The following is a 14459-nucleotide window of genomic DNA, read 5'->3' on the forward strand; positions in this document are numbered from 1 at the left end:
TTTCTTTCTCTCTCTCTCTGTTGGTCTCTCTCTCTCTGTTGGTCTCTCTCGCTCTCTGTCTGTCAATCTCTCTCTGTCTTTCTTTCTGTCTGTCTTTTTCCGTCTCTCTCTGTGTCTGTCAGTCTGCCTCCCTCCCTCTCTCTCTCTCACTCTCTGTCTGTCTGTCTCTCTCCCTCTATCTATCTGTCACTCTCTGTCAGTCTGTCTGTCTGTCTCTCTATCTTTCTCTCTCTTTCACTTTCTGTCTCTTTCACCTACTATCTCTCTCTCAGTCTGTCTGTCTCTCTCTGTCTTTCTATATCTCTGTCTGTCTCTCTGTATGTCTGTCTTTCTCTCTTTCTCTGTCTGTCACTGTCTCTGTCTGTCTGTCTGTCTGTCTCTCTCTCTCCCTTTCTGTCTCTTTCTATCTGTCTCTGTATCTCTCTCTCTCTGTCCCTATCTCTTTCTTTTTGTCTTTCTGTCTCTCTCTCTCTCTGTCTTTCTCTCTGTCTCTCTGTCTCACTCAATTTCTCTCTCTCTTTCTGTCTGTCCTTCCCTATCTGTCTGCCTGTCTGGCTCTCTCTCTGTTTTTCTGTCTGTCTGTCTGCCTTCTGTCTCTGTCTCTCTGTCTGTATGTCTCTCTCTCTCTCTTTCTCTCTGTCTCTCTGTCTGTCTGTCTCTGTCTCTCTTTTTTTCTCTGTCTGTCCCTCTCTCTTTCTCTGTCTGTCTCTGTCTGTCAGACTTCTGTCTCTCTCTCTCTGCCTCTCTCTCTGCATCTCTATCTGCCCGACTGTCTCTGCCAATATACCCCTTCCTTGAGTCCATTAGAAGCGCCGACACACAGATGGCATCCAGGGCCCTCTCCAAGCAAGCCCTGTGTGTTTGGAAGCATTCTGCCAACCTGCGCATTTTGGCCACTTTTGGGCTGCGGGTCAGCCCCATGGGCCAATTTTGGGCATTTTAGACAGGTTTTGCTTGCCTTGCAAAGAGACCCCTTCCAGGAGTCCGGCAGGAGCCCCGACACAAGGAGGGCATCAGGGGCCCTCTCCAAGCGAACTCTGTAATTTTGAAAGCATTCTGCCATCCTACGCATTTCAGCCCCTTTTGGGTTCAGACCCGTAGATCAGCCTTGCCACCCGATTTTGGCAATTTTGGAAATGTCTTGCTTTCCTTTTTTTTTTTTTTTTAATTTTATTAAAATTTTAAACTAATACTAAAAAAATCAAACATCACATACATCGGATTTACAGGGTCAACCCCCTACTATATATTTTTAACATTCTTTAGTCAAATTCAAATCAGTTTATAATAATTTGAAAACATCTCTAAGTTTACGCCAAGTCCCATTTCTCCAGCCAGTTATAGAAAAAATCTGAAGTTCGATAGAAGTCAGTGTCCTCTTTTTCCTTCAATGATAAAGTCAATCTATCCATTTCTGCGTAGTTCAAGATCTTTCTTACAATCAATCCATCGGTGGGTAGCTCCTCACTTTTCCATTACTGAGCAAATGCAATCCTTGCTGCTGTGATTAGGTGTAACATTTCCTGTCTGTTAATGTCTTCCGGTATGATGCCTAACAAGAAGATTTCAGTTTTAAAAGCAAAGGGTTTTTGTAATATTTCCTCCATCCATCTATGTACTTTAATCCAATATTTTTTCGTATTATCACAAGTCCACCACATATGATAAAAAGTACTCACTTTATGTTTACATTTCCAACATCTATTTGACATATTTGGAAACATCTTAGCTAATTGACTTGGTGACAAATACCATCTATAGAACATTTTATATAAATTTTCTTTATACGAAGTTGCTAATGTTACCTTAATATTTCTTTCCCATAGTTTTTGCCACTTTTCTAGTTCAACATTAAATCTGAAATTTGTGCCCATGTTATCATAGTTTCCTTAACCTGTTCCCCTTCCATTTTCCTGTCAAGTAAAAAATCATATAATCTTTTAATAATTTTCTCATCTGTTTTAAGCATCACTTGATCAAACTCTGTTAGGTCTTTGTGAAACCCCCATGCTTTACAATCTTTAGCATATCTCGATTGCATCTGCACCTTATACCACCAGGAAATATTAAGTCCCTGTACTTGTATTTGATCCAGTTTCAGACCACCATCCTAATCCAAAATATCATCATATCTTATGATCTTTTCAAAGTTCAATGCATTTGGATATACAAAAGCTTCCATAGGTGATGTTTTGCTTTCCTTCTGTAGACAGTCCTTCCAGGGATACGGAAGAAGCGCTGACGCACTGAGGGCATCAACAGCCCTCTCCTAGCAAACACTTTGAGATCGGAAGCATTCTGCCAACCCGTGCATTTCAGCCCCTTTTGGGGCTCTCACCCAAACGTCAGACCCACGGGCCTATTCTGGGAATTTTGGACAGGTTTTGCTTGCCTTGCCAAGAGACCTCTTCCGGAGGTCTGGCAGAAGTGCTGGCGCAAGGAGGGCAGCAGGGTCCCTCGCCGAGTAAACTCTGTGAGTTTGGAAGCATTCTGCCAACCTGGGCAATTCAGCCCTTTTCGAGGCTCTCACATGTGCATCAGCCTCATGGGTCGATTTTGGGATTTATGGACAGGTTTTGCTTGCCTTGCAAAGAGACACCTTCCAGTGGTCCGACAGAAGCACCAACGCAAGGAGGGCATCGGGGCCCTCTTCGAGAAAACTCTGTGAATTTGAAAGTATTATGCAAACCCATGCATTTCGGCCCATTTCAGGGCTCTGAACTTCAGGTTAGCCTCGCGGGCCGATTTTGGGCTTTTTGGACAGATTTGTCTTTCCTTGCCAAGAGACCCCTTCCGGGGGTCCAGCAGAAGCACCAACACACGGAGGGCATCAGGCGCCCTCTCTGAGCGAACAGTGTGATTTTTGATGTATTCTGCCTACCCTTGCATTTCGGCCACTTTCGGGGCTCTGAATTGCGGGTCCTCCTCGCAGGCCAATTTTGGGCATTTTGGACAGATTTGCCTTTCCTTCCCAAGAGACCCCTTCCCGGGGTCCAGCAGAAGCTCCAATGCATGGAGGGCATCAGGGGCCCTCTCCAAGCAAACACTGTGAGTTTGGAAGCATTCTGCCAACCCGCACATTTCGGCCCTGTCAGATTTTTCTTGCCATCCTCAGAAAGCCCTTCCAGGGTTCCAGAAGAAGCCCCGATGCAAGGAGGGCATCAGGGGCCCTCTCCGAAAGAACTCTGTGAATTTGAAAGCGTTCTGCCAACCTGTGCATTTCAGCCCCTTTCGGGGCTCAGACCCACAAGTCAGCCTCGTCTGCTGATTTTGGGCATTTTGGACAGATTTTGCTTGCCTCCCGCAGACAGTCCTTCTGGGGTCCAGCAGAAGCACCGACACAAGGAGGACAGCAGGGGCCCTCTCTGAGCAAACACTGAGAATTTGGAACAATTTTGCCAACATACCCATTTTGGCTCCTTTTGTTGCCCTGATCCATAGGTGGGCGTCGCCGGCTGATTTTTGGCATATTGGACAGGTTTTGCTTGCCTTCAGCAGAGACACTCCTTCCTGGGGCCTGGGAGAAGCGCGTACACACGGAGGGTACCAGGGGCCCTATCTGAGGAAACACTAAGAATTTGGAACAATTCTGCCAACCTGCCCATTTCAGCCACTTTCATTTCCCTGGACCTCGGGTTGGCGTCGAGGCCTGATTTTTAGCATTTTGGACAGATTTTGCTTGCCGCCCCAAGACACCACTTCCAGGGGTCCGGTAACAGTGCCGCACGGGGGGTATAAGGGGCCCTCTCCGAGCAAACACTAAGAATTTGGAACCATTCTGCCAACCTGCCCATTTTGGCTACTTTCATGGCCGTGACCCATGGGTCAGCGTCGCTGGCGGATTTGGGGCATTTTGGACAGATTTTGCTTGCTTTGCCAGACACCTCTTCCACGTGTCTGGCAGAAGTGCCAACACACTGTGGGTAGCAGGGGCCCCCTCCATGCCAGCACTGTGAAGCTGGAACCACTCTGCCAACCTGCCCATTTCGGCTGCTTTCGGGGCCCTGATCCGCAGGTGGGTGTCGCGGGACGATATTGGGCATTTTGGGCAGAGTTTGCATGCCTTCCTCAGTCACCTCTTCCAGCGGTCCAGCAGAAGTGCCGACTCATGATGGGTATCAGGGGCCCTCTTTAAGCAACCTCTGTGAATTCAGAACCATTCTCCCAAGTTTCTCATTTTGGCCACATTCGTGGCCCTGTTCCATGGGTGGGCATCGCGAGCCAATTTTGAGCATTTTTATCAGATTTTGTTTGCCTTCCCCAGACACCCCTTCCAGGGGTCCGGCAGAAGAACCAATGCACACAGGTATCAGGGGACTTCTCCAAACAATCACTGTCTATTTGGAAGCATTCTGCCAACGTGCCTATTTCTCCCATTTCGGGGCCGTGACCTGGGGGTCAACGTTGCGCCCCAATTTTAGATATTCTGGCCAGATTTTGCTTGCCTTCCCCAGACACCCTTTCCAGGGATCAGGGAGAAGTGCCCGCGCATGGCGGGTATCAGGGCCCCTCCTCGAGGAAATACTGTGAATTTGGAAGCTTTCTGCCACCCTGTCCATTTCAGCCACATTCAGGGCCGTGACCCATGGGTGGGCATCGCGGACCAAATTTCGGCATTTTGGAAAGATTTTGCTTGCCTTCCCCAAACACCTCTTCCATGGGGACATCAGTAGCGCCCACACACGTTGTGTATCAGGGGCCCTCTCTGAGCAAACACTGAATTTTGAACCATTCTGCCAACCTGCCCATTTCAGCCGCTTTCGTGGCCCTGATCCACGGGTGTGCGTCGAGGGCCGATTTTGAGCATTTTGAAAAGATTTTGCTTGCTTTTCGCTGACAGCCCTTCCAGGAGTCCGGCAGAAGCACAGGCACACGGAGGGCATCCGGGCCCTCTCCGAGCAACCACTGTGAATTTGGAAGCATTCTGCCAACCTGCTCATTTCGGCCCCTTTCCGGGCCCTGACCAGCCATTTCAATCCACCAATCCTTCTCACCATTGTGCCTTTTGCACCCAATGAAAATTTTCAAGTGGCTTTGGCAAAGTCATGCCTGTTCAGAAAGAAAAATTCCAGAATTGGGTGCAGTGTCGTATAGCCATTTTTGCATCTATGGCCCACATCAGCAGTGCGCAGTACCCCACAGGCAGTCCCGCTCAGATCAGCCTCATCAAGTAATTTCCATCAGCATTCATCCGTGTGCAGAAGAATGCATGCTTCCCGCTTTGCTCTGAAGATGGGAATCCACATCTGCTTCACTAAGACTGTTATTGTTATAGGCACTATCACGATACTTGAGTCCATTGATCATGTCTGTTATGCCTACCATTGAGTCCATTATCATGTCTGCTACTAAACACGGGGCAGGAAACCTATTTCAGCCTTGGGGCCCAGTTCAGTTTCAAAGAAGCTCTGGGGGGAGAGGCATTCCAGTGGTGGGAGGAGCTTAGGGCAAAGGGGTGGGGCCAAAATACCAGAGCAGAAGGAGTTGAAGTGACCAGTCAGCCACGGCAGGAGGCAGAAAATGGTAAGGAATATGTTTTTGGACCCTTGAAAATGAGCTTTTGCACTCTCTGGTTACAGCAAATAAATCACCTGTCAAGATTTGCACACATTTGGGGCATATCTTTGCAAAGGACTGATGGAGGAGTGCTGCCTGGGTATTTTCGCTGAGCTGCCATTAGCTGTCAAATTAAAGACAGCTTTCTACAATCTCTGGGGGGAAAAAGTTTAATTCTGTGTTGAACGCAAAGGGGCTTGCAATCAAGGCAGGGGGTGGGCCAACATGTCAGTTCTGCTCTGCTGGGAGTGAAAAAGGCAGTTATTCTTGTGCTTTCCAGGTCCAGGCTGACACCAGCTCTTTGGATGAGGATGGCGAGGCTTGAAAAAGGGGGTCTGCAAACTCAGAGATAGAGAAGGAGGAAGAGCTTTTATCAAGACCGCTGTCTTCAGGTGTTCAGGCAGACCTTGGGAACTGCCAAGTTTGGAAGATCTGGGAGAGGAAATGGGAGTGAAACCAGAGGAGCCTGTACCAATTCCCAGCCTCATGACATGGCACTGGGAGAGAAGGGCTAGCCAGTTAGAAGACTTGGGCAGATCTAAAAGGCCAGCCCTTCTCCAGAGGGGCACACCCAGAGGGGTGGGGCTCAGGGTAGCTGAAAAGGAAGGTTTTTGGAAATAGATTCTAGTCTGAGGTCATCGAACTACTCTGTGCATGCTCAGAGACTCTTGCTCTCTTGGCTATAACTTTTCTGACTGTATGTCGGAAATAAAGCACCTTTTGCCAAAGAATTTCTGTTGTTTGGAAAGAAGAACAAAGGGACACAGCTCTCGGTATGTTGCAGCGAGTCCAAGGGAAACAGAGAGTGAGCCAGTGCATGAGAAAGCAGCTCGCAGTGTGACCAGTTGTCTGTCAGGCACACTGTGACTTGTTCAAGCAACAATCAAATCCCCTTAAACTAAATACCTTTGCACGGAATAGCAGCACTTATACTGTAGTGACTGGGTTTGGACGGCATGACAACCCATCACGAGTAGCCAGCTGCAATGCACTGTTGGGCCATCTGAACCCACAGTGGGGGCTGCTGTTTAAGTTCATCAGGCATCCCTCACAAGAACTGACACAAAGAGGGCACTTTTCCCCTTTTGCTTGTCCTGACAGCTGTCAAAAGGTGACCTGTCAAATCTGTGTGATCTTTGCTAAAGAAAAGTGTTGGTCAGTCAGCCACCCCCTTCATGGCAAGATCCTCACATTTTTTGTTTTGGACGTGTCTTCTCTGAAGTTTCTCTTTTTGCAACTCTTTTCTGATATCCTAGGTGCTAGGGAAGCTGGGGAAGTGACCCTCCCCCCATTTTTATGGGAGCTGTAATTTTGTCACCTGCAATGGGTAATCGTGTCATATAAACCCAAAGAAAGTGTACCCAGGGCAATAATGTGTAGGCTTGCTCTTTTGGAGTCTGATGCTAAAACCTATACCTATGCTAAAACCATTCAGTTTTCCAAGGCTCGTCACTGAGCGATTTATTTATTCATTTATTATATGTCTCTATGGTCCAGTTGCCAAAGCTCTCTGAGTGGTTCTCAACAATGAAACCCATAAAGTACAACATAAAATGTACCACAACAGTTTAAAACTGCAATATAAAATGGAAGCAAAAGCCAAAGTAAAACCTAGCAGCAGGAACATGATTGAATACACAGAAAGCACCATCCTAGCATGTTTAGGCAGCCTTACAACTCCCAGCATGCTCTAGCCCAGTCTTCCCCACCCTGGTGGCCCTCAGAGGCATTTGGACCACAACTCCTAGAATTCCCATCCGGGATTTCTGGGTGTTGCAATCAAAACATGTCTGGAAGGCACAAGGCTGGGGAAGGCTGTCCTCGCCTGCAGAAGACGTTGCCCTAACAGATTTAAAACAACAGAAGCAGAAAGACTAAACAGTCTTGGGAAAATAAGGTCCTTACCTGGTTCCAGAAAGAGAACAATGTAGGCACCAGGCAAGCCACTCTGGGAAGTTCATGCCATAGCCAGGGTGCCACAACAGAAAAGGCCCTTTTCTTAGTAGCCACCCGTCTCACTTCCCTTGGCAAGGGCTCCAAGGGAAGACTTTGGAAGCCTATTAACATTTTAATTGAAGTTGGACTCCTAGGCCCTTTCTGAGCCATTGGTTTTCTATTGTTCTTCCAATTTTATCTCCCATTTTAATATTTGCATTGTTTCACTATTATATATTGCAGTATCATTTGATTATAAGCCAACATGCACATTCTGTGAATAGAAAAGGCAGGCAGAAATCTCCTAAATAAGCAAATAATAAAAAGTAATGTTTCGCACTACAAACTGAGATCAATGTGGGGTCAGTTTAATTGTCTCTGCAAAGTGGTGGGATTCCTCTCTGTTCCAGGTGACTAGCAGCATTCCTCTTCCTTCTTTTACAATCATCAGAGTTCCTAGGAAAGGGTAATGGCTTTTGAACCCCATCTGTTATGTGGTGGGTATTCCCTCTCCATAACACAAATTCCCAGGAAGAGGCTTACATCCCAGTTTAACGTGTGGCTTCAAAACAACTCCGTGCTTAGATGTTACGATAAAACAGATTTCCCACTTCCATTTTCCAAAATGGAAACTCAATCTTTCCGTTGCTTTGTTTTTTAAAAAGGCCTTTCCTATGACCCAGTCGGAGTGACATTGCAGATTACTGACAACATCTCACTTGACCCTGAAGGGAATGGGGGAAAAGAATGTTTCCTTGTTTGCAGGCTGCAGCCTTGGCAACCAACCAGCTCCAGAGTCTACTTTGCATCAAAACAGGCTGGGCAGGTAGGCAAAGCTATGTCATTTTCCCCCTAACTTCAATGTGAATAGGCTTTCTGTGTTGCTCACCTCCTACAACATCTGAGCCCTGCTTTTCTTTAGGAAACTGTGATGGAAAGGTGAGCCATACATGCACATGAAATCTTCAGAAAAAGAAGTTATGTAGGGTCCATAGGTGCACAGCACGTTATCAGGCCATAGGTGAGTTATTTGAAATGGGCAAGATGTTGATTCTCCAGTAGATGGGGCAGCAGAATTAGGTTTCTTCAGACAAAATCTGGACCAATGAAATGTAAGCTGCCCTTACCCATCCCAATCCCAGGATCAACTTTCACCAGTCTGGTGCCCTCCAGATGTTTCAGTGCCAAGTCAGCATGGCCAGTGGTCTGGGGCGCTGGGAGAGCTGTACTCCAAAAGATCCAGACTGCGAATGGGAAGGCTGCCCTAGGCACATACGTGCAGCTCTTGGTTTGCCATCCTCTGGGCTTTGCTAAAGATGGTGGGAATCTCTCAGGAGTGGAGGCCCCTGGACTGAAACTTCTGAGGACAACAGCAGAGAACCTCCAGAGACGGGTCCACAGGGGGTGATCTGGGAGGCACAGTTCTCCTGTTCCTTTTGAATGGAATCAAATGGCAGAGGGCACAAGTGGCCTTAGACCTGCCTGCTTATGCTTCTGAAAACTTTTAAACAGGGAACATTATGTAGCAAGAAAAGAAAGAAACATAGAAACAGAGCGAGTCAGAAGGGTCTCCTGGGCCATCTAGTCTGACCTCTGGCTCCAGCCGGCTCCGCTCACGACACGCCCACCAAAGAGAAACCATCCGGCCTGTGGGAGCTGAGTAACTTTTTATAGTTGTTATATTTAAAAATAAACTTATTGCCATCCATAAAAAAACACATTCCCTTCTCTGCCATTTGCCCAAACAATGCAATTTTACATCTTATGGGAAAACACAAAACTGTGGAATACGTAAGAGTCATTAGTGCTACAAACTGTGTTTGAGAAAGTTGTTGACTTTTGGCCTCTCTCACTGATACCAGAACATGAACTTTGGGGACACATAATGTAGGGGTTTGTGTGTTTGCTTTTCCAAAACAAAATTATAACTATGTGTTTGCTGCGTAAACGTTGAGGATCACTTCACGGTGCTATTCTTACTTTGGCCGGCTGGCCTGCTCTAGCCTTCCCCCAGCCTGGTTTCCTCCAGATGTTTTTCACGTCAATCCCCATCAGCTTCAGCCAGTACAGGCAGTAGTAAAGAATACTGATTGTTGTTGTCCTAACCACTTGGACGGAACCGAGCTGAGGAAGGCTGGCCTAGTCAGTGGCCCAGTTATCCATAGCGAGAGAAATGCAGCGTTTGATTTCCAGATACTGCCTCGCAGCAGAAAAAAGAGAGGACAGGTATTTGGAAATGTAGAGGAAGGCCATTGCTTGGTGCTAGTGGACAGGCTTTGCGTGCAAAAAGTCTCCACTGGTATCTCCAAGCAGAGGTAGAGAAGACAGCTGCCTAGGACCCTGCAAAGCCACTATTTGTCAGGCATACTGGACTAGATCGACCAAAGATAGAAGGCAGTGCCCCATCTTCTCGGCAGGCTGCATCTGCACTTAGCACTGCATTGTGTATTTCTTCCAGGAAAAACAAGGGACAATCCGCCCTGTCTTATCTGTCCAATGTTCCTGAATTTACCATTCTGCATTTGCAGTCCACCCATGCAACAAAGAGCTTATCTGCTATGTCAAGGTCACTCACCAAAAAACCTGCTGGCAAGGAAGGTGCCCCAGAACTCAACAAATATGACAGGGATGTTGGCAGAACCTTCAATGAGGCTTTCACTTTCCCATAACGAAAGCTTGGAGCGAAGCCCTAGCTGGGGCACCACTTGACAAATGGTACAGATTGTAAGATATAAAAAAATATATCCAATAGAATCCAAGCAGTGACGATACGGGAGGCAAAGTACCAAGCAGAAAAGTTTAATTCGTTCTTGCAAGAGCAGGCACCCACCACACAGGTAGCGCGCCGTTCACACACACAACAGTCACCTTTATCCCTTTCCCCTGCTCGCAGGCCCTACCTCTTTTCTCCCATTGGCTGGGCTACTCAGAGGGCACAATCTTCTCCATCCGCCTTCAACACACTACCCCTTGATATGATCCCCCCCTTTGAACATACAACCCATGGTCATGCTAATGAGCCTATTACCTATGAGAGGTGTGTCATTTACTATTTATGAACCTATTGAGCCTGCGCAGTTCCTTCTAAAAGTTCAGCAGGACAGCTTGGCCTTGAGAATTCTTCTTGACACCAAAATGTTTCTTAAATCTTGTGGGGAGGATGAGATAATGAGAACAGGCCTTTCTCCAGGCTCGTTATCGCCAGTTGTAAAGTAATCAATTGTCTGCTCTCCTCCACTGAAGGTGACAGTTTTACCACTGTCCCCCAATTTTACCCCTCCTGGCATTTTTCAGGACTTTGAAGTAAAACGCCCCACTTCCCTTAGAACAACCATTTACATTCTCAGGCTTTTTGGCCTTAAGAGACTTCAATGATCCTGTTCTATTCCTGTTTTTCACCCTTAACACTTAGTAACAGTAACATTTCATTTCTCACAAGATTGCACCAGTTTTTTCCTGGAGGACTTGATTGGTTCTTGTGCCATAGGCCATATGCCAAAGTATGCCAGAAGGTGCTAAGGGGTTCAAGGCCTTCTTGTCAGTTTTCCAGAGGCCCCTGGTTGACCAACAGAACATTGGACCTGATAGACCAGGGGTCGGCAACCTTTAACATTCAAAGAGCCATTTGGACCCATTTCCTACACAAAAGGAAACACCGGGAGCTGCAAAACCCTTCTGACATCTAACATGAAGATAACACTGCATATATCGTTTTTTACCTTAATGCTATGTACAGTATATCTTCATTATGATTTAGCTGCAGCTCTTGTTCAGTCACTAAAAACTGTTATTTTTTAACCTTACATTATAAACTAGTAGGAATCTTTTCATATATTTTGAATAGGAGAACAGCTTCCGGCAGAGTCAAAGTCAGTGCTAAAGGGGCTGCGTGCATTAAACAGCAAACCCCATAAGTTTGTCAGCAGTAAAAGCAAATGAATCTACCCATGTATCATTAAATGTTTGGTTTTCTTCAGAAACTTTTCTTTGATTTATCCTTGGTTGGTGGGGGGAGGGGAAAGCTCAGTTAATCAACGAGGTCTCCAGATATAGGTATGTCTGTGACAGTGCTGTGAATTGTGACAGATCCCAAGCGCAGCTTTTAACATTCAGATGAAAGTGATTACATTGGGACAAAGAGAATCTTTTCAGCAGGTGTCATGTAACGTGAGAGCCTGCAAGAAGCTTGTTTCACTCTTTCCCTGCACAATAGCAGAGGAATGTAGCAATTTACTTAACCAGCCTTGGTCGCAGATCGGCGGCTGTGTTTTGAGCGAAGGAGCAAGGAGCCACAGCAGAGGGATTCAAGAGCCACGTGGGGCTCCAGAGCCACGGGTTGCCGACCCCTGAAATAGACCTTCAGTCTCACCCAGCATGGTATTTCTTATGTCCCAGGAGATCACATAGGACAGGGAAACGGCTGGTTCAGGCCACATCCCAATAGGAATAAGCACCAATGGACCATGAAACGGGTTGGTGTTTGTGGGGACAAGATCTCCGATGAAACCTAAACTGAGATTACACGGTATCTCTGGGAGGGCAGGATCTGTTCCATATTAGGAATTCCACAAGTAACGTTGCAGTGTGGAGTCCCCCCATTCAGGATTGCAGCCAGACAGTCATTCATGCCCTTTTCAAGACTTCCTGCATTCCCCTTCTCCCCTGGCTTTCAGTTGCACACACACATGCACACGGCACCCCCACTAGACACTGCTGAGCATGCTCAAGTCTTCATGTTGCAGCTTTTTGGGTGTGCTCCCCTTTTGTTTTCTTTCCTGAAAGTTTTTCCTACAGTGTTCCCTGGAGCCTGCTGCTGTCTTTTGTGTGGATGGCACTGATTTGGTGGCACGAGGATCCACAAGTGGGTGAGTTTGCTGCTAAGATGCAGACCATGAGGCTCTCAGGCAGGATTCGCACCATGAAGGTAACTGAGTTGGGGGCAAATGGTGATAACAGAAGTTATTTAAAGCAGAAACAAAAGGCAACCTGAACAGACAATAACATACAAATAGATGTGATCCCACCTGGGGGTGGAAACATTCTGCCAAATTTACTTTCTTTCATAACACTGAGGTCACCAAAACCTCCAGAGAGCTGGCTGGTTCGGTCTTATTGAAACTGTGTTTCCATTCAGTTCTTTTTTAAGCTTCAGAAAAGATCTCCTGGTGATAATGCAAAAGGAATATAATCCAGCTTCTACTTGCCTCCTTCTGAGCTGTGTCCAACAGTCAATAGGGAGCTGCCACATCCACTCGATGGTCTTATTTATTTAGCACTTCAGTCATCCTGCACACACTTCAGCTGAAAATAGTGTGTCATGCAAGGACCACGGGGACCGTTCAATCCAGCAAGTGCACCGGGGACCTCAAGAAGCTGTATAGCAAATACAAAAGCAGCAGCTAATTAAGCCGACCGTTAAAACAATTTGTTCCTTGCTGAGGCGACGTCAGATGAGGGTGTTTGCCAAAGTCACTCTGCAGCTGGGAGCACACTGCCATCTTCATATCACAAGTGTATTTGCTTTCTTCTCCCTCCACCCCCTGAACAGAATTTATTTTTTGGATTATTATTCTAAACTCCAGCTCTCAAAAACAGCATGGGTAGGCAAATCTCCTGACTAGTAATTGACATTTATTTTGTTCCTCAAAGGACGGACGGAGACATTAGGATGTTTCATGCACATTTGCATCCCCAACTGGGAAGAAGCAAAACTGCTAAAAACTTGCTCCAGATATATGCTGGAAGTGTAGATCATGTTCCACAAGAGTCTGAATTTGCCCTGCTCAGGCAGGTCAATCTGGCATAGCACACATTTTTCTTGAAAGTTCTCTTGATTGCAAAAAACAGTTTTCCATGAGTGGTGAGCTGCGATTCAAGAACCACCCTCCTCAAGCCAGGGGTCCCAATCTTTTTGGACCCATGGGCACGTTGTCTTGGGATGAATTGTAATTTTGTGGACCTTTTGTGAAGCATTCCAGTCAAAATCTTCTTCAGGGGATGAACTGGGAAATCTGTTGTGTTCTTTCAGGGGGCCCCTGGTGAAGATCGTAACCAACATTTATCGGGCTGAATACTTCGTCATGTAGTATGACCTAGTGGTTGTCTCTTGTTGCTCCTGTTCTGGCTTCTTGCACCTCCTTTTCTCATTTTTCTCTCACCACAATTCCACCTGAGTATGAACAATGCAATAGCAATTCCTAACAATTTAAAAATGAGGTTGTAAACTGCCTTTCTATAATTTATTCTTGAGCAAAGAATTAGGACAACACATGATCATATCTGAATAACATTAAATTGCTTTACAAACTAGGGGTAACCTATTTAAGCCAGTAATATTCCTGTTTTAAAATTAAAAAGTGAAAGCTGAAATTTGTTCTGGGAAATAAAACCAGCCCATCTTCCAAGGGAAGGGACAAAAATCTCAAGGAAGTTGAGAGTGGGAATCCTGCTCTTACTTTATGTTTTAAGAACAAGTGGAAGCCACACAACAACTTGCTGTGGTATAATGTTACTGTGCAAATACGGGGGGGGGGGGGGTCATCTGCCATTCACAGATAGTATCAGACTTTCCTCAGCCTAAAAAAGAACCTCAGCCTAAAAAACCCTTTTTAGGATGGGAGAGGCCCTGCAAGATGAAGAGGTGCAAAGCACCCACAAATAAAGAAACACCACTACATGATACATATATCATGTTGAAAGGCTCTACAAGTGCTCCTGGAATCCCCCAGCAATGTAAGCAAAGAGAAATTTAGGACATGGAGCAACTAGCACTGTCCAGAAAGAATCAGCTAATAAAACATCTTAGGAAAAAATTACACTTTGGAGGCAGGGCTGCAATCCAGCATTAGTATATACCAAAGAAAAGACTCTCTTTGCAGTTGTCAAGTCACTCTGTTAAATACTATGGATGAACAGCAAACACTGGACTGGGTGCTATGGGGCAGAAGTGGATCCAATGAATTAAACCC

The sequence above is a fragment of the Varanus komodoensis genome, unplaced genomic scaffold, assembly GCF_004798865.1.
Source record: "Varanus komodoensis strain SLA01 unplaced genomic scaffold, ASM479886v1 scaffold18_1, whole genome shotgun sequence".
In the NCBI taxonomy this organism is placed as follows: domain Eukaryota; kingdom Metazoa; phylum Chordata; class Lepidosauria; order Squamata; family Varanidae; genus Varanus; species Varanus komodoensis.